The sequence below is a fragment of the Paroedura picta genome, chromosome 1, assembly GCF_049243985.1.
Source record: "Paroedura picta isolate Pp20150507F chromosome 1, Ppicta_v3.0, whole genome shotgun sequence".
NCBI lineage: Eukaryota > Metazoa > Chordata > Lepidosauria > Squamata > Gekkonidae > Paroedura > Paroedura picta.
Window position 1 is genome coordinate 194138974 of NC_135369.1, and position 26213 is coordinate 194165186.

Consider the following 26213-nt stretch of genomic DNA (forward strand, 5'->3'; position numbering starts at 1 on the left):
AGGAAGAGATGTGATGGTATCACTGTTTTGTAATGTTTCAAACTGTATGCTAATTTAGAATTGTGTTGCATGGGGAATAGCACAGTTGGTTTAATATTTTTATTTCCCTCTTGTCTCACTAGTGTTTATTTTTCCTAAATTTTGCCGCCTTTCATTTGCATCTCCAACATACAAGCACCTCTGATTAATGAATAATATCTAAATTCATTTTCCCCCAGCCCATCCATTGCTCAGTATGTTTTCTTGGAAGTAAGTCCCGCTAGGTTCATTGGGATATTCCTCCTACTCAGAATGGCTAGTAGACTTGATTTCTTAGGCACCAGCGAGACTGGTCTTGTTTTTCACAAGCGGTTTTGTTCAATATCTTATGTATTCTTCCAGTTTTCATTAAATATCTTATTTATGGTCACCCTAATACTGGGTTTATGCATGTGTAATTCTTCCAATAAAAATACATGTGTTTCCCCACTCCTCAAAAAACATTATAGTATCTGTAATCAAGGCCAGAATCAGATCTATGGTTTTGTATGTTCCGCAATCATGTTATTAAATCCTTTGTAAGCGAGACTTAAAATGTGCTCCGATAGAAGTGAACAGATCAGAACTGCTGAAGTCCCACCCTAGCTGTTTTAAAGGTCAGCTCTTGCCAAGAGTCCCATAGGGTGCTTTCTGAACAATAAACCAATAAGGCATGGCACACCGTGCTATTTGGAGTAATGCTCTGCAAATACTTTTTCTTTTAAAATTTAATCTGCTCTTCGTAGCAAATGTTGATGGATACGTCTACATAACAGGCCTTCTTATCCTCCACTTTTATCCAGTGAAGTTGAAAAAATGGTAGTGTACATGCGTGTCTAACAGTCACTTAGGAGAGCTGGTAGACTTATGGTCTACTCAAGTATACACTGTTTCAAGTGGGTAGCCCTCTTAATCCGTAGTAGTAAAATGAAAGGGGCACCTTCAAAACTTGACTAGGGATGTGGGATTCTTAGCCCATTAGAGATGCTAATTTTCTGGATTTCCCACCTCTGTGCGTAACTCCCCGTTCTAATCAAGCTGATGACATTTTGCATTGTATATCTGCCTCCTTGACTCTAACCGGCCCTTCCTTCTAGCACCCCTGCTAACCTCGGACCAGAATGTAAGGGCTGATGGGTCTATTCTATTTGTATCTGAGGAAGTGAACTTTGACTCACAAAGGCTTATACCCTGGTAAATTTGTGTGGTCTTCAAGGTGTTTTTGAAATTTGTTCTCAAGTGTACGTAGACACCCTGTGTGCATTGTGACTTTCATTAATGACCACAGGAGATCCACGCAGTTGTGAATCATGCAATTAAATATTAGATGAACGGCACAGAGCAGGCTGGAATCCCCCCCACCCCCAGAAGTAACTGTAGACTTCATATAGCGTTCCTTATAAACCTGCTGTTTCCATCACATTATAACAAATATTGCAGGTAGCTGCTGAGCTTGTGAGCATTAGGCTCCATATGTCTAGCATGCACGGTTAGCTTTGCATGGGAGCATACTGCATTTCACAGGAGCAGGGAGCACGGTTGAAATTGGGCCATCAGGTAATTGGATGACTGGCTTGGGAAGGCCGAGAATATTGCCTTCGGGTGTCTCTCTTTTCTTATCTCTCTACTAGCCAACAGCTGTGGTGGGAACTTGCCTAACAGCTATATTATCCAGAAGCCAGCTCCAGAATGTAATTTCCTAGGAGCAGCAGCACTCTCTGGCTGACTTTTCCGTACAGCTTCAGGGCTGGCTGACACCATTGTTAACCACGCTTCGGGCTGTGAAACCACGGTTGGACCTGTCTCAGGGTCAAGTTGCCAGTAAGCTGTCTGGGGTTGCTTTGTGCGCCTAGATTACAGGCTTCCTCCCCCCCCCCCTTTCCCACCACCATTTTCTTCTCTGGTCCAAAAAAGCAAGGTGAGAGGAAGAAGCAGCTGTCAAGTCTGAAGCAGAATGCTTTTGCCAATGGTTTAGGATAATGAGGAGCAACAAGCCAACCTGACTCCAGAAAGTCCGCCAGGAGGAGGAGGAGGAGGAGTCCTAAACGCAGCTTGATCGGAGCATTTGTTTTCGGGCTGCCAGAATCTGAAATCCAGCAAATAAAAGTAAAGACTGTTCTAGTAGGTTTTCTGTTTCTCAGCAGACAGGCCAAAGACTCAGGCTGTTGCAGTTGTTTCTAGAGCTGCTTTAACTTGCCTCTTTCTCTTTTGATATTCTTTCCACTCAGCTTCTGAGATTTCCAGAGCAAAAAAAATGAACCCTAGATGAGAGAGAGAGAGCGAGAGAGCGCAAAGATTGTTTATATTCCAGAAATGTTGGCATCATTATTATTCAGATATTTTAATTGTTATTTTATAAACAGTGGGAAAGGGATGAATTAAAATTGAATATACAGTTTCATTGGGCACATCCCAGTCAGCTCTTAGGCACTGTGAATCTCAATGGCATAAAAGTTATCTATCTCATTAAGCTGTAAAATTGCCAGAAACAAGATCTTAAACTTTGTTGAGCCCAGAAGGAGATTGCTTGTTAGTTAAACATGTTTAGGATTGCAGCCTTGGTCAACAAGCCAGCAGGCTTAGCATTGTGGGCCAGATTCTTATCTTTTGAACATTTGGTTGTGATTCGTTTTCAGTGAGCTCAGTAGGAGGTCGCTTGTGTTTAGGATTGCAGCGATGGTCAACAAGCCAAAGGCTTAACGTTGTGCGCCACATTCTTATGTCTTGAAAATTCAGTGTTGATTCGTTCATCCAATTTGTAGCAGCCAAAAAGTAAGCAATACATTAATCCTCATAAATATACGTAGCTCTGTAAAAGTAAAAGAGTTGGTCCCCAGTGGTGCTTTCCCCAAGTTGCTTTCGTGAAGAGGCTTCCACTAGTAATTTAAGCAGCAGCATTCAGATCAATTGACTAAGACCGGTCCCTGCCTTTTACCTGCACAGATTACTTTCTGGTAGGACTTGCTTAATCTGAGATAAGAACAAATGACCGTGTGTCGCTCTCCTTAAGGTTAATGGAGGTAAGCGTTAAAAAGTTGTGACTTTGCCCCTCCTCCCTTTCTCCCCCACTTCAGAATATTCCCTCTTCCTAAATTTAAATATTATTGCTACTCATAAGTCAGACAGAGCTCATCATCACCCTAGTTTGACTAAAGATTTAAGCTGAAGGACGTGAGTGGCATCGAATGCCTTTCCTTGCTTAGACACACAAACAGCTAGCCAGGCTCTAAGTATATTATCAGGCAGGTTCTTTCAGAAACGTATTGCTAAAGAAGCTTAACATTAATTATTGTAACTTCGGGAAGATTACATCCACACTAGCCTTGTAAGAAGCGGCACACACTTCTTGACCCCCAATGCTCGGGCTTTAAGACACAAGAATGGCATTTTACCAACTTTAATGGGATAACCAGTATAATCTTTCAGCAGTAAGGGAAGAAAAAGTGTTTAGAGCATAATACCCTCCTGAGTTCTGATAGAGAGGCGGCCTGTTTGTGTTTGTGTGTGTGTGTGTGTGTGCACATCACTAGCATAACACTTGCTTTCTCTTGCCCATTTTAATTTCGTTGCCTTATAATTTAAGGGAAGGAAGAGGGAAATGGTGCTATTTTTTTAACTAGACCATTTGCATCTTGGCTTCTGGCCATGACCTGCTCTTTTTGTTTGAATGCCAGCTTGTGCGTGCATGTGTGCGAGTGAATGCGCGCATGTTTGTAATGTAGCCCCCCCCCGCCCGTTCTTGAGGTTTTTTTCTTCCTGTTCCCTGCCAACAGTATTTATGAGAACTCAGCTATATATTTTTTTTACCAGCCAAGTTGCAAAACCTAGCGAAATTAATCAGAAGCCGGGCTTTATTTCAATTCAACAGGCAAGTTGTAAAACACAGAAAGGAGAACATGCAGTGTGAACAGAGGGTAGTGAAATTGCGGCAGGATTTGAAAACGACCCCTGGTGTCTGGCTCTGTTGAGAACATGCTTGTTTACTTTACACAACGGCATAAATGGATAAAAGTTGTTGGTTTGTGAACAGCTCCTAATTAAAAATTAATTAGAATTGGAACGCATGTTTCGTGGCTTCCGTGACGCTCTCCTTCCACTAGCGGGGGGGGGGGGGAGAGGGAGATGTAGCAGGACTTGAAGCACATCTCTATTTACATAGTTCATTGCATGAGATTGTTGGATTATGATTAATTTTAATAGCTACATTAAAAAATACATCTAACATCATTCTTAATTAGAATAATCTCTAAAGCCAGTTAAATGTTTCAGAAGACAAACAGTTTAATTAGCTAACCTACAAAGGCACCCTCTTCCCCCCCCCCCCCCATGTGCTGTAGTCTGAGTCTTGGTGTTAGCCTTTCAAGCCGTCTTAAACAATCGGATGAAAAGGGATTTTAGGAAGATTAGAGAGGATGGGACGCTCTAGACGGTTGTCCGTTAATCATGAGATATGCACCATCTACAAAGTTGTGTGTGTTTTTAAACAAAGAAATGAGAATAGAAATAAAATTTACTTTGGTTTATCTAGTTAGCATGAATTACAAGCTATCATTTCCAGAGATAAGACTATTTAATAAATGTACTCATTTAATTGTTGATATGAGCAAAAGTGTCCATGCTGGGGTGTTCTAGCAAGTGATATACTTGATTAACATTCTGAAAGGGACAGTGTTCCCCCCTCCCCCCCCCCAGAATCCATGCTTTTGTCCGGGTATCCCAGGGTGCCACTGGATTTTTTTTTTCAGGGGGATCAAAACTCTAAGCATTTAAATAAAATTGTTAAGACTCGGATTACTGGGGCTTTGCCCTCTTCAGAGTATTCTGGGCTGTCTTCTTAGAAGTTACATACCAAAATTTAAATATTCAGCTTCTAAAAACATTAACTAAAGACAGAATGGTTATATTTACTATCAGTATATTTATATGTTGTTGTCCTTTGGACTGCGGTGTTTGAGATCAAGTTGTTGGGTACAGAAAAGTACATTTTTGAGATAGCGAGTTGTTATTGTTTGACCACTGAAACTGATGGTTTAAACAACCCCGTGTCTTTGGACATCTTCTTGCCATGAACAGGACTGCCCGTGTCAGCCCCCTTCTGCAATAGAAGATATTGTCAAAGTCTGAGATAAGAATGTGGGCTCTCTTCTGGGAGATTCACAAGACCAAGATAATTCAGTGTTGAAATAATTGTGCCAGATCCAAGTCCAGGAGCACCTTAGAGATCAAAAAGATTTTCATGGATGAACTTTCAGAGTCCCTTAAATAAATAATGCACGTATGTCTAAATGTGGCAGATTCGGTCTGTGAGCTGCCTCCTACATACAGTAGGAGGAGCATTGGAGGGAGCATGTGAGCCCAGCCCCACCTCTGGTAGAACCCCAAAGGCACGAAGTAACAATAGAACAACTCCCAATCAAAACAATACCACTTTTTTTGGGGGGGGGAGGGGAATGTAGTCTCTAGCCATATTTTGTCTTCCCCCTGGTTAAAGCCTGTGTGTTCTGAACATAGGCAATGAAATTAATTCTCTAAAACGCTGAGAAAAGCCCTGTTGGGTCAGACCAGGGGTACATCTACTCCAGCAGCCTATTTCACAACCACAAACAGGAGACCCCATGAGTGGATCCCATAGAGGCCAAGACCATCCATGAACTTTGGCCTCAAAGCACTGGTGTAAACTGTATAGTAATAGAATGACAGTAACCCTGTTGGTATCCATCTGAGTTGGAAGTGGTCATTGTCAAAATCTTTTATAAACAGATGAGACTTGGGACATCGAGAGAGTACATCAGTGGAACTGTGTTCATTGGAGCAAGAGGGCATTGGCAAGGTGGTCTGCTAGGTTTGGAGGATAATATGTACTTGGTTTTTGTTTTTCTCTCGTTTGTACAATATGGATTCCGTTATATGGGAAGCAAGCCCTACTGTGATGGTGCTCGCACAACCATCCCGTTCAATAATGGGTGTGCATGATTTTTGTCAGCTCTTGTGGTGTTGTGCTGTATGATGCTCTGCCATTAATTCATTCTTTTGGCTAAACCATGCACACTGTCTTTGTGGGCTCTAACTTACAGAGATACCTAGCACTGATGTGGAAATGCTGCACACCTTCGTTGGGTTGTGCTTCCAAGGAAGAGCTGTTCAGCTGTCGTGCTCTGGGCAGTAGGACTGCTCCCGAAAGCATTTTGGGTCACCTTCCATTACATGGATTTTTAAAATCTAAACCAGCCATCAGTGAAGACAGAACAAGGCTTGAAGTATATTGAGTTTAAATTACCTGAAACATAACTCCAAAAGAACATATGTATAACACAGAAATGAATTCTTAGGAGAGGATCTTAACTATTGGAACCTGTGCCCAACTTGTTGGGTCTTTCTGAATCTATTTAGCTGTCGACAGAAAAGTCTGCCGCTAGTCACTCTCCCGTATATAAAAGCCAAACAAAAAAGCCCCTGCAAAGTTTATCAGGATGTGAAGGTCATTTAAAGCTGCCTAATGTGAACCTACACATCCTACATCCCGTGTTGCTATTGTATCATTATCGCAAAGACCATCTTCCACAAGCATGTGTGGAAAGCACTAGGTGTGTATGCATTTTAACAAACATGCATTTAACAAACATTTCTTCTGGACATCATGAGCGTGGGGGGGGTGAATTTCTTGCCTGCATCTTTTGCATAAAATACGTGACAATTTAACCGTTGATGGTCAAATAACTTAATTGAGTTTGAGGGAGGGGGGAAGGTCATTTAATTGGCCCATTGAAATGTTAACAGAAACTGATATGGCGTAGAATAGACTTTAATGGCTGTAGTGTGGCACTAATGTCTGCATTCACTTGCAAAATTGTTAATTAGGGCACTTTGGTAGTTCATTTGCTCGGGTATTGATGTGCTTAGCGCAAGAAATTGGCCTTAGATGTGGTCTTTACAAGGGAAAGTAAAGCCAGAACATACATGTTTGGAGTTAATGAGTGGGGAGATAATAGATTAAATTTGTTTTGTTTATTTTATTAATTGTGCCCAAAAGGGGGGGGGGGGTGAGATGAATGAATTTAGGGATACTGTAATTTTTTAATTGTCCTAAATATCTTAATATAGCTGCAGAATGTCACAGTATGTAACTTTTATTAGTTCACACACAGAACATAGACCCAGATTGTCTGTTAATTTAGATAAATAGCAATTATTTATCATAGAAGACATAACATTAATTTTTTTTTAAATACTGTATCTGCTCACCTACAGTTGCCGGTTAGTAACATAGTTTTGGGAGGAAAAGCATGTGAAGAAAGGGCTGGTGGCAAAAACAAGGGTTCTTTCACATTCTTGGCTTCCAAACCAGAATGGCTCAAACAGACACTGTTTTAATACTTTAAATCTTTCTAATTTGGGGATGAAATTGCTGAATGCATGGTGCGGTTTCATTTGCATTGGCCTTGTGCAGACAGGCAGCTGCCTGCCTGTGTAATACAGGACACTCCAGACCTTATAAACGCAAGCCCATTCTAAAAATGGGGTCAGAAATTAAGTATTAAATGGAGCAATGCAAAACAACAAAGGTTCAGTCTCCCAGCTTACATGAAAATGTTTTGTGCCATAGTGGTCTGATGATGGCTGTAGCATGCACAATAGGTATATATAAGCAGTGTGAAATTATATGTTGCTCATAGGTGTTCAGAATTTTATATTCTTGGGTTGTATCTGCTCAGTCCATGTATTTCCACATAGACTGCAGGGATTTTCTTCTCCTCTACAAAGGTTCTTTTAAGGAACCTGGCGTTCAGCTTCATTTACTTCGACGTATTTGAGAAAGTACTTATGTAGGATCACAAATATGTTCACAGGAGCTATCTAGTTGTGCAAGTTTAATCACAGTCCCAGAACGCTCCCCCCCCCCCCCGTCTTCTTCTTTGTGACGGTATGCAAATGTATTTACATAGGAATAGGTCTTGGGCCCTTTAAAAGCACCAGCGTTGAAAACTGAGGCCAACAAATAAATGAAGGTTTTTCTCTAAATCCATTGGATAATAGAGGCTGTGTTAAGGCTAACCACAGTGTTGAACTAAACAGAGGGATTACTCCTGGGTTTTGCATCAGTTGTTTTCTGCCGGGTGGCCTCACTTGTCACAAAAAAAAAAAAAAAAGTTTAACGGGAGAACGTTCACATGGGCACATTGAGAAAAGAAGTATGCGTAATTCCATCAAAGCTCAGAAATCAGCCATTAATTTATTCTGACCTCCAATTGTTGGTCATTTGTGAAACATCTGGCTTCCAAGTCACAGGAATCTAAACACAAGCACAACGTGGGAGCATCCAGAGACACAAGTGCACTGTAGCTGGGGGATGCTGCACAGAGCATGTGTCTGTAGGGCTGTGTCTATTCCTGCACCGGGGCGGGGGGGGGGGGCTATCACATAGGTTTCCCCATCGACATTTAATTTCTCAACCCTGGAAAAGATACCAGAATGAAACCTTCATTTAAGTTACTGTGAAAATTAGACTATTGCCCATTTGCTTTTGGGAGGGAAACTTGTGTGTTCAGAGGGCTTTCTGGCAGGATAGCTGGTACATATTTCACACTCCCAACTGCCTGCCAGCCACAGAGAGCTTCTAATGATGTTGATGGTTTGAGATAGGGGAAAAGGGCAAGAGCGCTCTCGGAAGGCAAACCCTCTTTTCCATATGGCGAAGTCCTTGTTGTGATATTTGTTTCAAAGATGGACTTAGACACTCCTGACTGCTCTCTAATTTGATATGGTGGGCCCAGACTATTGTTATTCCGAAAACTTTGGTAGGAACATGCGTCGAAGGAGAGCAGTGCAAAGTAATTTGGTCGTTTTCACTGCAGAGAGTAAAACAGACTCCATTAATTTGAATGTGTAACGAGCTGGATATGGCAGGGGGAAAACCCAGACATTTTTGGAGCAGTCTGCAGTGTTGGTGAAGTTCTGAAAGAGGTAGACCACTATCATTAATTCCGCTCAGACTGCATCAGGAAACGCACGTAGCTTTTTGGTTTCACATTGATCTGTTTTTATTGTGTAGGACTGCAACATTGCAATGCAGGCTGTGATGAACTCCACTTGCATTGCCAGCTTCTACCAAAAAAAAAGAAAGAAAGAAAAAGCTAGTTCAGGTAAAACAGGAGTATCTCTCAACCCTTTAAAAATAACATATCTGTTTCCATTGCCCTCCAATATTAAGCAAACTTAACAGCTTGGTTTGGGATTTGGCACGCAAGGTCTAAACTAGATGTACTCAGAAAAAGACAGAAGTGTCTAAATATTGCTAGGGCTGGAGTCCTGACACTTCCTTTCTAATTTGATGAGTCCAGTTCTTACCCCTGTAGGCACAGTGCTTACAAACGGAAGGATCCCCATAGATGTTTTGCTCCTTGGCACATGTGAAAGAGGCCCCTGAGTGCCAGACTGTTGCAGGAAATGCAAGGCCCTGACCTACCACACATGCCAAAGGGGGGGGGGGGAATTGGTAGAAAACGGAGCGATTGTATCCCATGGAATTTTTTCTGTGTGTAAGGAAGACTCACACTCACTATTTGAAAATCACTCCCACTGGTTGCATCTGTTTTCAAACAAAGCTTCCAAATAACGATGCTCTCTACCGGATGATTAAAAGTTCATCCCTCGAGTGTGTCAGATATCTTTGATTTGTTCTTCCTAAAAGAACAGCCCTTGGCACCGTTATCAATTCTGTTTTGACACATAACATGATTTAGCCTAAGACCCTGAATCCCGTGGATGTAGCACCGTGAAGAAGAAGAGAAGCGAAAGAGATGCCAGACAGTGTTTATTGGAGGAAGAGGGGAGATCCATAACGCATGTTATCTTAAGGTCATATTTAAAAAAACCAAAAAACTAAAATTGTTATCTACATAAACATGAATGGATGCGGCAGAAGTACAGGTTTACTTGGGAAAGACAGGATAGAAATTTAATAATAAATAAATAAATAATTCCCCATGCATGAAATATTTTAAGATTATTTTTTCCAGTGCGCATTGGCATGCACCATTTTGAATTTTCCTGTTTGTTGATGTTGCCCACACAGTTGCCCCACCCAGACCCCGGTCAGCGGGATAAACTTCCTGGCTGCCACAGGAAGCTGTGGTGACATCATCTAAGCTTAGGGTAACATAGCTAGAGATGGATCATCCAACCTGGAAAGATCCATCTCCAGCTATTAAACAACTGTGTTTGGAATTTTGCTCTATTGAAAAAAATCCTGCGTTGTGGATGTAAGTCATCCTTTTGGCCTGATAGGTGAGCTGGTGTCCAGTTTAGCCCAAATAGATTTGGAATAGGTGGAAGAGTATGTGTGAATGTGGGAGCAAATACATGTGTGATGTAAAATGGCGGAGGGAGAAGTGGAGAAGGGAGGCATTTGCTAAGGTCTTGTTTAAATTTGTTTAGCCCATCATTTTCGAATCGCGGATGTCACGAGTGCTGTTAGGGGAGGCGAGATGAGAGGGAAAAATCACTTTAAACGGCTTGTGAAATGTAATGTTTGAAACGTTGCTTTGAGAGGGTGCCGATTATGACTTGCAGAGCGACTCCTTCCAGCTTTCGGGGAAATGAGCTGTTGACATTCTTTTGGGTCATCATCCGAGATAGGAGGGCAGCCGCAAGGATTTAGCAGATAAATTCATCCGAAAAGACCTTTATCCATTTCACTACAACTTGGAAACGTTCGTGTCGAATAGCAGCATTAATGTAGCCTTTTAGCTGTTCAAAGTGAGTCTGGTGCCTTTTTTAAAAAGAAATAATCAAATGACCGGAGTAATAACTTCTTTAGCTCTTCTAAGAGGTAATTCATTATTTACATAATTCTGTAGCTCAAACCAATCTTTTCTTCAATAGTTTCCAAAATAGAATTGGGATCTTATTCAGCAAAATATATTTACTTTTGCATTTTAACCAGACAGATCTTCCTGGTTTATTGTCAACAGTAAAATTTAATTTGGTTTATTTCCCCTTAAGTTTGTTTTAAAGAGAATAAGGCAACATGCTGTAGTTGCATGTAGGTGTTTTAACACACAACTTTTGAAGGCTATATTAGGATATTTCCCCCTGTACAAGCTTGACCAGATGAATACTGACAGGCCAAGGGGATATACCAGGTTAGGCAATTATTATATAAATAGAGGGGGGGAAAACTTTTTGACTTGAACTAGAGTGATACTATATAGGCCGGCTGTGCTGCAGAGGTTCCCACAATGCACTGTGAAAACCTAGGCTAACAAACACCCTGCTGCGTTGAAAACCCCCCCAAAGAAGACAAAAGCACAATGAAATGGAAAGCTTACCACCGGTAGCTTTCAAAAACGACAAAACTCAGCAAACTATACATCTCCACCACTCCAATTTTGTCAGAATGCTAATGAGCTTACTCTGATCTTTACCCGGCTTCCCGTGTTTTCTGCGTCTTCAAGGACCCCATGGCGCTAGCAAAATAAAGACAACTAAATGAGAATTTCGAATGCTTTTTGTGTAAGGACCCAGTGCCTTTCAGCTGATGGGCTCGTTGAATATTCTCAACTTAAAAGGGTACAACAGGGGGTTGGGCATGAACTTTTTAAGCAAGGGGGACATTTGTACAAAAGTAAATTAGTGTGATGAGGAAAATATGAGCGAAAATTTCTGATTTATTCCCACTCCATCATATCAATGACACCTTCAGCCCCACTCGAGAGATGCTGATAAAAGATGAATGATGTGGTGCAGCTCACGGTGGATGTTTAGTGGTTTTTTAATAGCAGCATTCTACATAAAAGGCGCCAGGAAGTACTTTGCATTAGCAGTTGAGATCACTAGTTAATAGGATGATGTCTTTTAGCTTTTGTCACGAGATTATTAGAAAGGACGGGTTTCTCTTCTCGTCTGTGGCACCGTTTGGAGTACCCGTTGAGGACAAGTGCTAAAATGCAGGTTTCTCGCCATTGTTTCTGGTTCACAGCCAAAGACTTTGAATGCAACTCTCTTTATTTATTTATTTTTAAACCAGGTGATTTTTTGTCATTGATCTGCCCCTTCTAGCTGCACCTAATCACTTGAAGTGTTCCCCTTTTCAATAGGACCTCGGTGACAATTTGAGAGGATATAAACATTGTCAAAAACCCACAAATCCCTAAATATGCCACCGATATCTTAACAGAGAGCCTGCATTTCCTGCATGTCTAAAAAACTTCAGTGTCTGAAAGGCCCTTCTTGTTTGACAGCCTATCCAACTCCTTCAGACTTGTGATTGTTCAAAAGTGGGCATACAACCCCCCCCCCAAAAAAAAAACCAGCCATGCCTCTTGCAAGGAATTCTTGCAAATCAGTAGGGTTGGTGGTACAGTTCAACAATCTATGCCCAGATCCCTTTAAGAACAGCATTCAAATCTGCACCACCTCATTTATAATAGAAGCCAATACACCGAGAGATGTTTAGTTTCACATCTTGGAGGGTATTGATGGTGTGACTTATTCTTAACATGGACTTATTTTTTTTTTAACCTTGTCGTCATCTGATTTAGGACACAATTCTGCAACTTCAGTGGCTTACTGAGTAGTTCCACTGATCTCTGACCACAGAATAGAGCATAACCACAGCCCAGTTAAAATGATTGGACTAGTTTTTAAACTAGTTAAGGCCATTCACTTGACGAGAGCTAAATCACTTTAAATGCTGGTCCTTAAGTGCGATGTATACCTGGTGGAAAGCATGAACAACCATGTTTGTAGTAGACTATGGCATACGGCATAATTCCAACACTGTAGCACCTGTGCCACCTCTCATCTGGGTGTACATTCAACGTGTTAGTTTTTATATCTGCACCTCTCATGTCAGGATTTCTTGGCAACCAGTCATCCTCCCTCCCTCCTGATATCATTTGTAGGTTGTTGTGAGGACACAGCAAAAAAGGGAGAACTGTGCATGTCATGGAGTTCCTCAGGGATAAGGATGATCCGGTGCCCGGGGTCCAAGCCCTAGGAGGAAAGGCTGAGGGACTTGGAAATGTTCCGCCTGGAGAAGAGGAGGTTGAGAGGGGACAGGATTAATCTCTTGAAGTATTTAAAAGGTTGTCATTTGGAACAGGGCAGGGAGCGGATCCTGTTGGCAACAGAGGACAGGACCTGCAGTAATGAGTTTAAACTATGCATAGAACGGTACCAGCTAGATCTCAGGGGGGAAATTGTTCATCGTTGGCATAGTTCAGCAGTGGAATCGGCTGCCCAAGGAGGTTATAAGCTCCCCCTCACTGGTGGTCTCCAAGCAGCAGCTGGACAGATCCCTCTCCTGGATGCTTGGATCTTGCATTGGGTGGGACTACATGGCCTCTTCCAACTCTAGGATTTTATGATTCCCTCAAACAGATAATCCTTTGGATTAAATTTCTGGAGAAAGAAAATTGAACCCTTACATTAATGCTTAAACATTAGTCATATTTGTCATATGAAAATACTTGTGGATATGCCTGAGGATTTATTTCAGATAGAGGATGAAAGGGCGAGCACTTATTAATGATCTAGTCACTATTCCAGCCAAATAGCTCAGACTAGTCGGAACTTGTCAGACATCAGAAACGAAGCAGGGTCGGCCATGGTGGGTATTTGAATAGGAGACCACTGAGGAAGTCCCTGTGCAGAGGAAGGCAATGGACAGACCACCTCTTCTCGTATCTTGCCCTGGAAATCCCCTGAGGAGTCGCCAAGAGTTGGTTACGCCTGGAGAGGAGACGACTGAGAGGGGATCTGAGAACCATTTTCAAGTATTTAAAAGGGTGCCATATGGAGGATGGAGCAGAATTTTTCTCTCTTGCCCCGGAGGGACGGACCAGAACCAATGGGATGAAATTAATTCAAAAGAAATTCCGTCTAAACATCCGGAAGAAGTTCCTGACAGTTAGAGCAGTTTCTCAGTGGAACAGGCTTCCTCGGGAGGTGGTGCGTTCTCCATCCTTGGACATTTTTAAGCAGAGGCTGGATAGCTACCTGATGGAGAGGCTGATTCAGTGAAGGCTCAAGGGGGTGGCAGGTGACAGTGGATGAGCGATTGGGATGTGAGTGTCCTGCATAGTGCAGGGGGTTGGACTAGATGACCCATGAGGTCCCTTCCAACTCCATTATTCCATGATTCTATAACACTTCACTATCAAACTTGTACAACAAAGGCACATGTTACTGCAGTATAATGTAGACTGCAGACTGTGGGAGGGACTATGACATGGTGCATTGTTTTCCCACATGAAAACCCCCCTGCACAGGAAGAGCTAGCATGTCATCCTCCTTTTTCACGTGTTATCTTTACAGCGCATCTGCAGAGAATGGAGCAAGTGTGCCATCTGTAAGGATCCCAGAGCGTTTCTCTTAGTTCTGCAAACAGAACTAACCTCCAGCCTTTGTACAAAGCATTTTACAATGGCCAAGGTGGGAGTCTGTGACTGCCATGAATTCCCACCTCCTGCTGCACCCTTGCTTGATGCAATCCATGCCGCTCCCAAAGGTCCCCTTTTTGAGGTGTGTGAGAGACCACCAGAAGATGGTGAGCAAAAAAGAGTTCCTCAGAAAACTGAACTTTGGTCATAGTTCTTAGGAGACTGCCCATTGTTTTGTTTAATTGCTTAGTCACAATGTCTGTTGTAGATTAGGAGCACACTCTCTCCTTTTTCCACTGGCAAATTAAGCCTAGAGCTTAGAGATAAGGAAAACTGAGAATGTATGATTTTTTAAAATCTTCCTTCAAAATTTCTGCTTATGTTCAGAGCTTTTTATTTAAGATATATATAATTTCTTGGGAAAATATGTTGATAGAATAATATACTATCATTAATCTAGCTTTTGCCATTTAATAAATGTCAGGTTAGAGAATTAACTCTAGAGCAGCTGTCCCCAACCCCCGGTCCGGAGACCGGTCCCGGTCCATGGATCAGTCGGTACCGGGCTGCGGCTCCTCCTCGTCCTCCTCCCTGGCTGCTGCCTTGGGGTTGCCCTGCCACTCTGCTGCTGGCTCACCTTTGATGCCCTCCAGTGGCCACCATGACTGGTGCCCTCCAGCGGCCACCATGATTTGGAGTCACTGAAGCAGTCGGTGCAAGCTTAAATGAACTCCGGGGAATGGTAGAGGACAGAAAGGCCTGGAGGACCATTGTCCATGGGGTCGCGATGGGTCGGACACGACTTCGTACCTAACAACAACAACAAGAGTCTCTTGTGGCACAGAGTGGTAAGGCAGCAGACATGTAAGCTCTGTCCATGAGGCTGGGAGTTCAATCCCAGCAGCCGGCTCAAGGTTGACTCAGCCTTCCATCCTTCTGAGGTCAGTAAATAAGTACCCAGCTTGCTGGGGGGTAAACGGGAATGACTGGGGAAGGCACTGGCAAACCACCGCATATTGAGTCTGCCATGAAAACACTGGAGGGCGTCACCCCAAGGGTCAGACATGACTCGGTGCTTGCACAGGGGGTACCTTTACCTTTTATGAATGGTCTTAGCCCTAACCTGGATAGCCCAGACTAGCTCAGTCCCATCAGATCTTGGAACCTAAGTAGGGTTTTCCCGTGTTAGTCCTTGGATGGGACACCATGAGGAATTTTTGAGGGTTGTGATACGTAGGTAGGCAGTGGCCAACCGCCTCTGAATATCTTCTTGCCATGAAAACGCCACAGTGTCGCCATAAATCAGCTGTGACTTGACGGCAAACTCAATAAATAAATGGACTTCAATTGGGAATAAACAAGTTGGAAGCCAAGCCCCCCCCCCCCCCGTCTTTTGAAAGTTTGCTCAGACACAACGTTGTGTTTGGTGGGGCTTGCCTACTTCCAAGTCAGTGTACATCCGGTTGCCACTTTAGGTGACATCCAAGTTCCATAACTGCAACTCCAGAGGTGTGATTGTGAACCTGGAAAGGGGCTCAGGGGGATCCTCTGCGTCTCGGTGTGCGTCTTCCATTCCTGCAGCCCCAGTCGATATCAGGTCCTGCCGTCTGGAACAGGGAGAGTCAACCTGTGGTCCTCCAGATGTTCATGGACTACAATTCCCATGAGCCCCTGCCAGCAAAGGCAGGTTGACTACTCCTGGTCTGGAGTACAGCTTGACCTTTCATTGATCCAGGTTGTGTATTCGGTTGCAGGAAGTAGACCAATGGGGATGCTTTCCAGCAGGTGACAATATTTCTGATACAGTAAAAGATCTTAGCAGGGTGATGTAGAGTCAGTTTCCTTGGCACCATTCATAAATTGTTGCTGCTTTGAAATCCTTATCAGAGGATCTTAAAGACTCATTAACAAAACTTGAAAAGAAAGGACGATGAAAAGGAATATGCGTGCGTAGTGCTTTTTTGTTTAAAGTGTCAGAACTCACATGTAAGGTTGTACTGATTCCCAACAATTTCCCATTCAAGACTTGGGAGAGCCCCCCCCCCATGTGTCGGTATTCCGTATGGATGAGTACCACAACAAAAAAGCCACACACACACACACATATACATACACACACACACACAGTTTTTCTTCCTTGCAGTCTTAAGTGAATGATCAGTCTCTGACAAAACAGACTTTTCTGTCCTGAGCTAGTAGCATTGTCCTTCCAGATACCTCCATCTCATCCCAACGGTGATTTCCTTGATGGTTCAAGGAAGCATGGTGCCTTGACCTGAGACTAAGCAACCAGTCCTGAGCCCAAATGCCACACCTGTGAGACACCAACCATGTGCCTCGTATGCTCAGTGACCGGATAATCTGGACTAAGAGTCACTGAGAGGTTCAGTCTCCTCCAGCCCATGTTTCTGAAGGAATGGAGAAGCTGGCAGTGTCCAGCACCATTCTAGCAATGCTCTTCTCAATTCTGGACCCTTGCGGTTGTTTCTGTTAGAGGCATGGCTACATTTAGAGCTGCCAGTTCCAACTTCAGAAGTTCATGGAGAATTTAGGGATGGATTCCGGGGGTGGCAGGGTTTTTGGGAGAAGGGAGGAAGCTCAGAGGGTTGTAATGCCATAGACCACACCCCCTACAAAGCAGCCATTTTCTGATGTCATCTGGATACCAGTTGAATTCCAGGAGAACCCCAGGTCCCACCTAGAGGCTGATAACCCTAGCTAGTTTGGTTGTTTTCTATTGGCATGCTAAGATATTTTCAGGAATTTGTTATACTAATGGGAAGAATGTTCACCCAATGTAAGGTGATCAACTTCAGGTATATAGGCTGGGTGATCCATTTTTAAGAGTGCCATTTTTGTAAACTGTCAACAGGAGGTTTTGTCTTCATCTGTGGATGTACCAAATCAAATATTGCTTAGCAGACCGCTGCATGAAGAAGACTCACACATCTGAATAGGCCCAATATTTGCTTCCCACATGTTCCACTCTCTGACAGTACCATGGCTTCCTTTAGCCACCCTGAGCCCTTGTTCAAGATTTCCGGGTGCATTCTTTGCCCCCTTTTTACTCTGGAGGAGACCTCTTAAAGTGACTGTGTTGTACATTGTTGTCTTTACTAAAGATCTGCTGGTGAATGTGTCCACAGGATGTTTTTTGTTCTACCTTTGGTAACGTTGAAAGGACATGGAATAGTATAGGATGGCCTGATGTCATCAGATCTTGGAAGCTAATCAGGGTCAGTCCTAGGATGGGAAACCACCACGGAAGACTGTGCAGAGGATCTGTTTTCTTTTAGTTACTGCCCAGCTCCCATCCATGCCCCGTCTTCACCATTCGGTTTCCCTCTGCGTGTTCATCTTAACCCAAGCAAGAAATAGCCGTAGTCTTTTATTGTCTGATGAATGGGTATAGAATAAAGAGTAGAAATGAAGGTGGTCATGTTTTCCGCCTTTCCATTTAACTGAAAATCTTCATTTTGTAAAACAAACAAACAAACCTAATTTTGCTAAACATCTTCTTGAGACTGTTAATGATTCCATAGACCTTTTTCCCTGGGTTGTTTCCTTACCCTCTCTGTGGAAGACCTTCATCCTAGGTGAGATGTTGACCTCTTATGGTCCGCTTGGAACCATCTGAGTACACATGACTAGAAATCATTCTGGGTTTGTTTGGTTTAAAGAACGTATTCTTTATGGAAACATATTTCACCCTTTAATAAATCTGTGCCCATCCTAATAGGGCACACCAGCCAGCTCTCATCAGAGCTTAGAAGTGAAACAGGGCCGGCCACCATCAATACTTGGATGGGAGTCAAACAAGGAAGACTGTACAGAGGAAGGCAATGGCCAGCCCCTTCTGCGCATCTCTTGGGGTTGGGATATGTTGTCTGCAACTTGCAGAGATGCTTCTTTAAAAAATGGAGGCATTAAAGTCCTTGTCCCTCTAACCTGTCTTTTGTTTCCAGACTATATCATAGGAAGTTATGTGGAACTTCACAATGTTACTGTGGTCACTTTGGTATACGCAGGAACCGCAGTGGGCGTAACTGAAGGGGGCATTGGAGGAGACGTATATTTTGCATAGAGACCTTCCTGATGATTTTCACGTTATCTCCCCCAGTATCCTCATTGGCTCAACAAGAAACTTACTGGGTTTTTTTAGTACATTTCCTCCCAGCTTTCCTTCAAAACAGTTGCCGAACAACTGGAATGACTCTCCCTTTTTATTCAGTTGTTCCTCTTCTGAATAAAAAAAACGATCGTATTCTTGACGCAGCCTGGTGCCCTGATCTTCCTGCCTATTCCAACTCTGCCAACAGCCTACAAGAGCATATGATGATACGGGGATGCTCTGATGATGAATAAATTCTCGTAAATAATGAATAGTTCATTGTGGCTATTCCAGATTTGGTGGATGTTGACGTTCACATGCGAATGAAAAATGTCTTTTCTTGTCAAGAAATGGTGAGACCCATGCCCTCAAGATGGCTGCCAGCTGTCACGCTGATGTGGCCACCGTGCAGGGGAATAAGTATTTAAAAACCACAAAAAGTCATTTGACATCTGATTACATGGGAAGATGGGCATTCTATTCATCTAGTAGCATTGCAGAGATACATTTTTCCCCCATCAGTCAGCAAGACTTCACGTTTGCTTGCTTGCCTGATTGTGTTGCCCTCAAATGGGCCAAGAAAGCGCCACATCTTAAACAAGGGAAAAGGCCGGACGCGTGGAGGTGCCTGTGCCTGTGCCTGTGCCTGGCAGTTGCTCCAGCACACGCCGAATCTGCATTGCCGACAGAAAGTTCAAACAATCCCTGCTTGCGGCTGCCTTAACAAAGCTGTTTCCCCAAACCTGTTATTTCTTGCCGTGCCAAGTGTGCTCGGGTTTGTTTTTCATTTAGGCCCTGATGATGGCACCCTTTTATTAGGTGTCTTCGGAGGGCTGTAATTCATTTAGGCAAAGCTGTTAAAATGCACTTCGATTTAAAAAGAGACTTTTCCAACTTTATTCTCATTCCCCGGCCTGTCTTGACGGATTTACTACTACATAAAGTATAGATGAGTGGCTGTGTTCATCCGTGCCGTTCGCACAGGGAGTCAGTGTGTCTCTACACATTCCTGATTTTCTTCTCCTTGAAGTCATGTTTTCTTTTTGCCCTCCCTCCTGTGTTTTAATAGTCCTGTACGAGGACTGTCCGGTCCTGTAGGGTCACACTAGGATGATCCAGACTGCGGTTACCCCTGGCAGTCTGAAACTGATGTGCTGCCTTTCCTTGCATTGATTTCGTTATGAGGTTTACATTTCCTTTTATTATAAAATCAGAGTCCAGGAGCACCTTTAAGACCAACAAAGATTTATTCAAGGCATGAGCTTTCGAGTGCAAGCACGCCTTGAATAAATCTTTGTTGGTCTTAAAGGTGCCCCAGCTGGACTCTGGACTCTTCTTCAGACCAACATTTGAATTTCCTTTTATTGATAGCATTTTTGTGGAAGATGTGACTTTTTATCTTCTCAAAACATATATGTACCTATTGCACATGCATGTACGTTTATACATACACTCGGGTTATTGCCATTTGATTTTGTTTAGGTGCTGAAACTTTTATTCTGCTTCAACAGTTATCAGATTACTTTTTGTTTAAAAAATTGACCCTATAGTAAATCCTTCGGCATTTAACAAGAAAAATATATAAAGCATCCTATAAAGAAGCAAGGCACACATTCTGTTTTCTTCATTGCTTGAACCATAAATATGTCTGTCCATTAGGACTTCAGAGAAACAAAAACAGTCTTTTTAAAAATGTGTGTCCTTCACTTTTCTGTCTTAAGCAGAGAAAGACGCAAAGTAAAAATATGCAAAGTAAAAGCAATAATTGGGGAGCTTGAAATTGGCAAAGACAAGGGAGCTTTTAAAAAGCACATTAAAAAAACCTATCCTGGACTGGTTAACAAAACTGCAGCGTTCTCTGTCCTGCAAACCGGCTTGAAATTGGATTTGTTTCAGAGGCTTCCGAGTGGCTCTGGAGTTGTATGCGCAGAGCAATGAGCGTAGTTGAACCTGTGATCGTTCTTAATTCGGAAACATGTGAAATGGTGATTCTAAATAACAAGGGCGGTCCATGGTGGGCTTCAGATTAGGGGAAGAAGATGAGAATCCACTCCATTCAAAATGGAGGACAGCTGGACCACGCCAGAGTGAAGAGAAACACACTTGTGAGCAGAAGAAGAAGAAGAAGAAGAAGAAGAAGAAGAAGAAGAAGAAGAAGAAGAAGAAGAAGAAGAAGAAGAAGAAGAAGCACATTCAAGTGATGGAACCCAAAGCTCTGGGGAAAAAACTCTGCAAGTGGAATCCAAGAATCCTGTCCCACGTGTCCCTAAAACAGCGTGCATCACGGTTCAAACAGAAGTATTTAAAATGATGACAGAGCAGCTTCATATTTCCTCCCCTTTCCTGTTCATCTTTAAAAAATCCCTCTCCCTGTCTTGTGGGAGCAGAGAAGGGAATCAGAGATGTTTAGACCCTCTTGTTTTGGGACCCTCGTTTTAGGGTCTTCCCCAAAATGGTCCAAGTGACCATACAGTGACCGTAATGATTCTCCTGGGAAGGCTCCCTTCCTTATGGCAGTTAACCAGGTGGACTTAAGGCAAGAGGAGAGGAAGGCCAGGCCTTTTGCAGGGAGCCCGGCCATCTTCCGTTTTTAAGCTACTGTGTAAAGTGCTTTTCTTCTTGAGACCAGGCATTGTGGCAGAAGCTGAAGCTGCCTTTTTCCCTCCTAGCCCCGCCAGAATACAACCTCCTTTGCTTTTTCCCCCCCTACTAACAAGACCGCTTTACCACTACAGCCCCACTCTAAGTAATTAAATCAATCCTTTGTACTTACCGTATTCTCCTCTAGTGACGGTACTAGATCTGATTATATGCTTCATGCATATTCAAAGTACAGCACTGACGGCCCTTTAATGAGCTCTTACTTAATCAGAACGAACAATGTTCATCTTGTTCTTTTTTTCCCCCCTTACACATTAGAGCTAGGAACAGTTGGAGGAGAAAGGGGGAAAAATGAAACATCCAGCATTCATTTGAAAAATATATTGTGCTTTGAAAAGTGTCTAAGCTGGGGAAGTTGCATTCTGCCCTTTAAAAGTCTGATGGGCAAATTGGATTACTAGTATTGGATTAAATAACAAATGGTTGGAGGAGAAATGAGAAAGGCTCGCTGTGATCACAGGCTTTTAATATTTTTTTCTACTTATAAAGCTGAAGGGGTCTTTAACCAGTTATTAAAGTCAGGATTAATTTGTAATGGTCCAACTTACTACTTTTAAAAGGGTCGCTTCCCTCCCTCCCCCCCCCGTACAAAAAAGAACAAAAACAATAGCATCATATAAGTGTATTTTATAAAGAAAAACAGCAAAACTGCAATTTAATTTCAAAGTCCAGGTTATATAGTTGGATCATCTCATTCTGATTTCACAAAAGTAGTTTTACATGCGTATACTGGAACATTCACAAATATGATTTACTCTTCCTTTAAATACCATGCATATGGATACTTCTCCAGAAAGAATCACAGAGGTATTCTGATTTTATAACAATCTGTTAAAATGACCTTTGCTGGGTTTTTACTTCGAATGCAAAATGAAAAAAAGTATGCACAACATACACCGTCCTGATTGACTGCTGTCCGTTTTTGTTGATGAAACACGTAACGCAGCCTGTGAGTAAAGAAGCATATATTTTATTTAGAAGATAACCAGTGTCAGTTTTTACTTTTAAAAAATACACGTTGTCTCTAATAATTGTATGGTGGCTTTAAAAATGCTAGTTGACTTGAATTTTAAAATATCCTTATTTTGCACAACTGAAGGATTTTACATTGTTGTTAGAAAAATTTAAATCAGTGGCCAGCAACCCCCAACCGCTGTTAATATAGCACACTTGTGTCATTTCAGTGATCAAAAAGACCTTCGTCGGGGCACAATTGGCCTTTTTCCAAATGGAAAGCTTTTTCTCCATTGTTGCTTTAAAAAAAAAAACCTCTTTATTCTTTTGTTGCAGCCGGGGGGGGGGGGGGGGATTTGTTCCTATCCCAGCCAATATCACATGATCATGTTAGGACATCACATGGTCCAAGGGGAACACAAAAACAGTTAACCTTAAAAGCAAATTGAAAACACCATAAAACAGTAAAGGCTTTTAGTTCATTTAGTTCATTAAAATTATGGCATACTGCCCACCTGCTGCATTTTTCACATTTGTGTCCTATATATATATATATATATATATATATATATATATATATATATAATGTCCTATATGTTTATTTATTTATTATCAAATTTATAGATCGCCCCTATTGAACCTGCCACTTCGGGGCGATTTACAACATCTAATAATACGATATCAATGAAAATGAAAACAGTTAAAAACAGCCAAACAATAGGTGACGCCTCCCCTGCGGTTCTTCTCATCAGGAAGCAGACAGGAAGAGCTATCTGGATTGCAGTAGGCCCTTAATATTAATACTGGGGGTTGGGCAGTTCCGAAGTGGCCATTCATGCCCGATGCAGCCAGCGCCACACCGCGGGGGGGGGGGAGGCACGGCCACAATGATCCATGTAACTTCCAGGTTAGACTTCTGTAACTCGCTCTACGCAGGCCTCCCCTTGTCCTTGACCCAGAAACTGTAACTGGTACAGAACGCGGCTGCCTCACTAGGGCCTCACTAGGATATCTTGAAGGGCCCATATTCAGCCTGTGCTGAAACAACTGCACTGGTTTCCGGTTTCCTTCTGGACCGAGTTCAAGGTTCTGGTTTTAACCTTTAAGGCTATACACGGCCTGGGTCCTGCTTACTTGAGGGACTGCTTATCTGCTTCTGCCCCACCCCCACAGGGCTCTTCGCTCTGTGGGTATGAATCTGCTGGTGGTCCCGGGCCCCTGGGATATTCGCCTGGCTGAAAAGACCATGGGCCCAACCTGGTGGAATGAGCTCCTGGAAGAGCTAAGGGTCCTGGTGGAGCTGTCAAGGTTCTGCAGGGCCTGTAAGACTGAGCTTTTCTGCCAGGCATTTGGTTGAGGCCAGGGGAGTACCCGGAGTGACAAACTGAGGTCCCGCCCAAAGCTGTGTGCAGTACATCTGGTGCGATAGATCTGAGCCTGGAGGAGTTAAGTAGATGCGTGGGAAGATTGTAACCGCTGATTGGTTTAGAGGGTAATCATAGGTTTTTGCTGCCATCTGTGAATTCTTGGGCCCATTCCACACAAGGACCAATGTTGCCAATTGGTTCCTGAAAGCGGAAACGCTATTATTAAAAGTGCAATCTCGGTGTTACGCATACCTGCCTTTGTAGTGGAATCCAGTAGCGTTTCAATAGTTTCCCACAGGTTTCCGGTCTCGCAAAAATCGCTAGAAAGGAAGCGATTTTTTCTGTGCTTTGTCCCGCCCCTGGCCGTCAATCAAACGAACAGCCAATGGGCGGCTGTTATCCTGCTCCCGAAAAGCCCCTTTCCCTTTAAGAACAGGGTTTTTTTTAAAAAAAGAAAAACACGCGTTGCAACGAATATGCCTTGATTCCTCCTAACGTAGAGACCCATCTAGCTGGCATGTGAGCTGGCAAGTCATTGTTACCACGCTCCCCCGAGGGAAAAGAAAAATCACCCCCCACACACATGGGCGTAATTTTCGGCCAAAAATAAAGGGAACTTGCAATCGGGGCTGTGTTGTGCTTGGTGACTTAGGGGAGCTTTAAAGCACTTCTGTGGAGGGACTGTAGCCGGAGAAGCCTCGCTGGGTGAATGAAGGCTCGCCGGTTCGTTGCTTTTTGCTCGCTCCGAGAAAAAAAAATGGCGATCACTTCGCTGGAAGTTCGGAGGAGAGAGCCAGGGGGAGGGACTTTGCTGGAACCGCAACAATGGGAACACATAGGTCTTTTTTGCTAGTGTTGCAGATTGTTTGCAAGAGTGTAGTGGTTTTTGGAGAGTGAATCCACTTTTCTGGATTTCCCTTTAAGCGCTACAACAAATCGCTTTTTGCGGGACTGTTTCAGGAGTGTGACAGATTGTGTGCGACGTCTTGTGGAACTGCAAATTAGTAGCGTTTACAATTTGCAAGCCTTTTGCAACATTGAAGTTGTGCGGAATGGACCTTGGTCTTGATCATTTTATTGTAGGGAACTGAATGTTAAATGTTTTTACAGAATTTTATGGGGTATGTTTTTATTGTTATAAGCTGCCTCGAGATGACTTAGTCAAGAGAGGCAGGATATAAATTAAATTATAAGTAAATAAAATAAAATAAATTTACTTTCCGTTTGAGGGTTTCATGACACTGAAATCATTAGCTGTAATGATTAGCTCAGCACTTGTACAGAAGGGAAAGTATTATACCCATATTTTTTATTGGAATTCAAGATACAAGATAAGAAAGTTGGTCTAAGATCACAAAATGAGTTAAAAGCAAAGGAGGTGAACTCCAAACATTGGTCCTTTGAGATGCTATGCCAAGTGAATGTTAACCTTACAATGAATTGTGGGCATTTGTTGTTGTTATGTGCGAAGTCGTGTCCGACCCATCGCGACCCCATGGACAATGATCCTCCAGGCCTTCCTGTCCTCTACCATTCCCCGGAGTCCATTTAAGTTTGCACCTACTGCTTCAGTGACTCCATCCAGCCACCTCAATCTCTGTCGTCCCCTTCTTCTTTTGCCCTCGATCGCTCCCAGCATTAGGCTCTTCTCCAGGGAGTCCTTCCTTCTCATGAGGTGGCCAAAGTATTTGAGTTTCATCTTCAGGATCTGGCCTTCAAAGGAGCAGTCAGGGTTGATCTCCTCTAGGACTGACCGGTTTGTTCGCCTTGCAGTCCAAGGGACTCGCAAGAGTCTTCTCCAGCACCAGAGTTCAAAAGCCTCAATTCTTTGACGCTCGGCCTTCCTTATGTGGGCATATTTGCTACCAAATAAAACTTGATTAGCCAACTAAATAAAACTTGATTAGCCAACTTCACTTCCATTTATTTTCATCCTGGAAGGACAAATACAACCACAAATTAAAAACCCTTGCACCTTCTGCTGTTGAAATCTAGGGCAGTTCCGCACATTGAAAAAAAAAACAGCGTTACACCAGCCCAATGGCGTAACACTAAAAAATAACGCGCCTGCGGTCATTCCTCACCTTCTGGCTCTCTTGCTTACCTCTACTGTCTTTTCACGCTTCCTTGCACTCTGCATGCCTGCTTGAAATGGTGGAAGAAAGCAATGCACTTTACATGTGACTCTCCTCCGCCTATCAATCAAGCCAGACAGCCAATCACTTTTCTCCAGGTTTTAAAGGGCCCACAATGCCAGATAATTTTCTTTTTAAAGTCAAACTTCTCTGTTGAGACGCCTATGCATCTAATCATATATGCGTAGTGCTTTTTTAATGCCACCCCTTTTGGAATCATGAGCCTTGAAGCCTTTAAAAATTAATCTCGTTCCTGATTTTTTTTGGGGGGGGGGAGCATGCTTTGTGTTTTAACGGGGGGGGGGGCAATAGAGTAGATGGTTTCAAATGTCAACTGTCCTGATTGCAGGCACATAGCAGGCAGGCAAAGGTCATTTCTAGCTGTCAGCATTCCTCAAAATACCATTCCAAAATACAGATGCCAGTTAGACCAAATTCACAGCTTCAGGGGAAATCTAAGAACAGGCCTAAGAGAAAGGAATTAGTCCAGAATACAGGCTGCCACTGGCACATTGCTTCCACATGGCCACCCCTGGTTTGTCTTTAACATTATGCTAAGCACCTGCCAGCCATCTCAGCCCTGCTC

At 43.0% G+C, this 26213-nt stretch overlaps 1 protein-coding gene across 7 annotated transcripts in view; it reads left to right on the forward strand.

The window, feature by feature from the left end:
- EHBP1 (EH domain binding protein 1) overlaps positions 1-26213 on the forward strand; it is a 383927-nt gene that overhangs the window by 338305 nt on the left and 19409 nt on the right. The window lies entirely within an intron of this gene.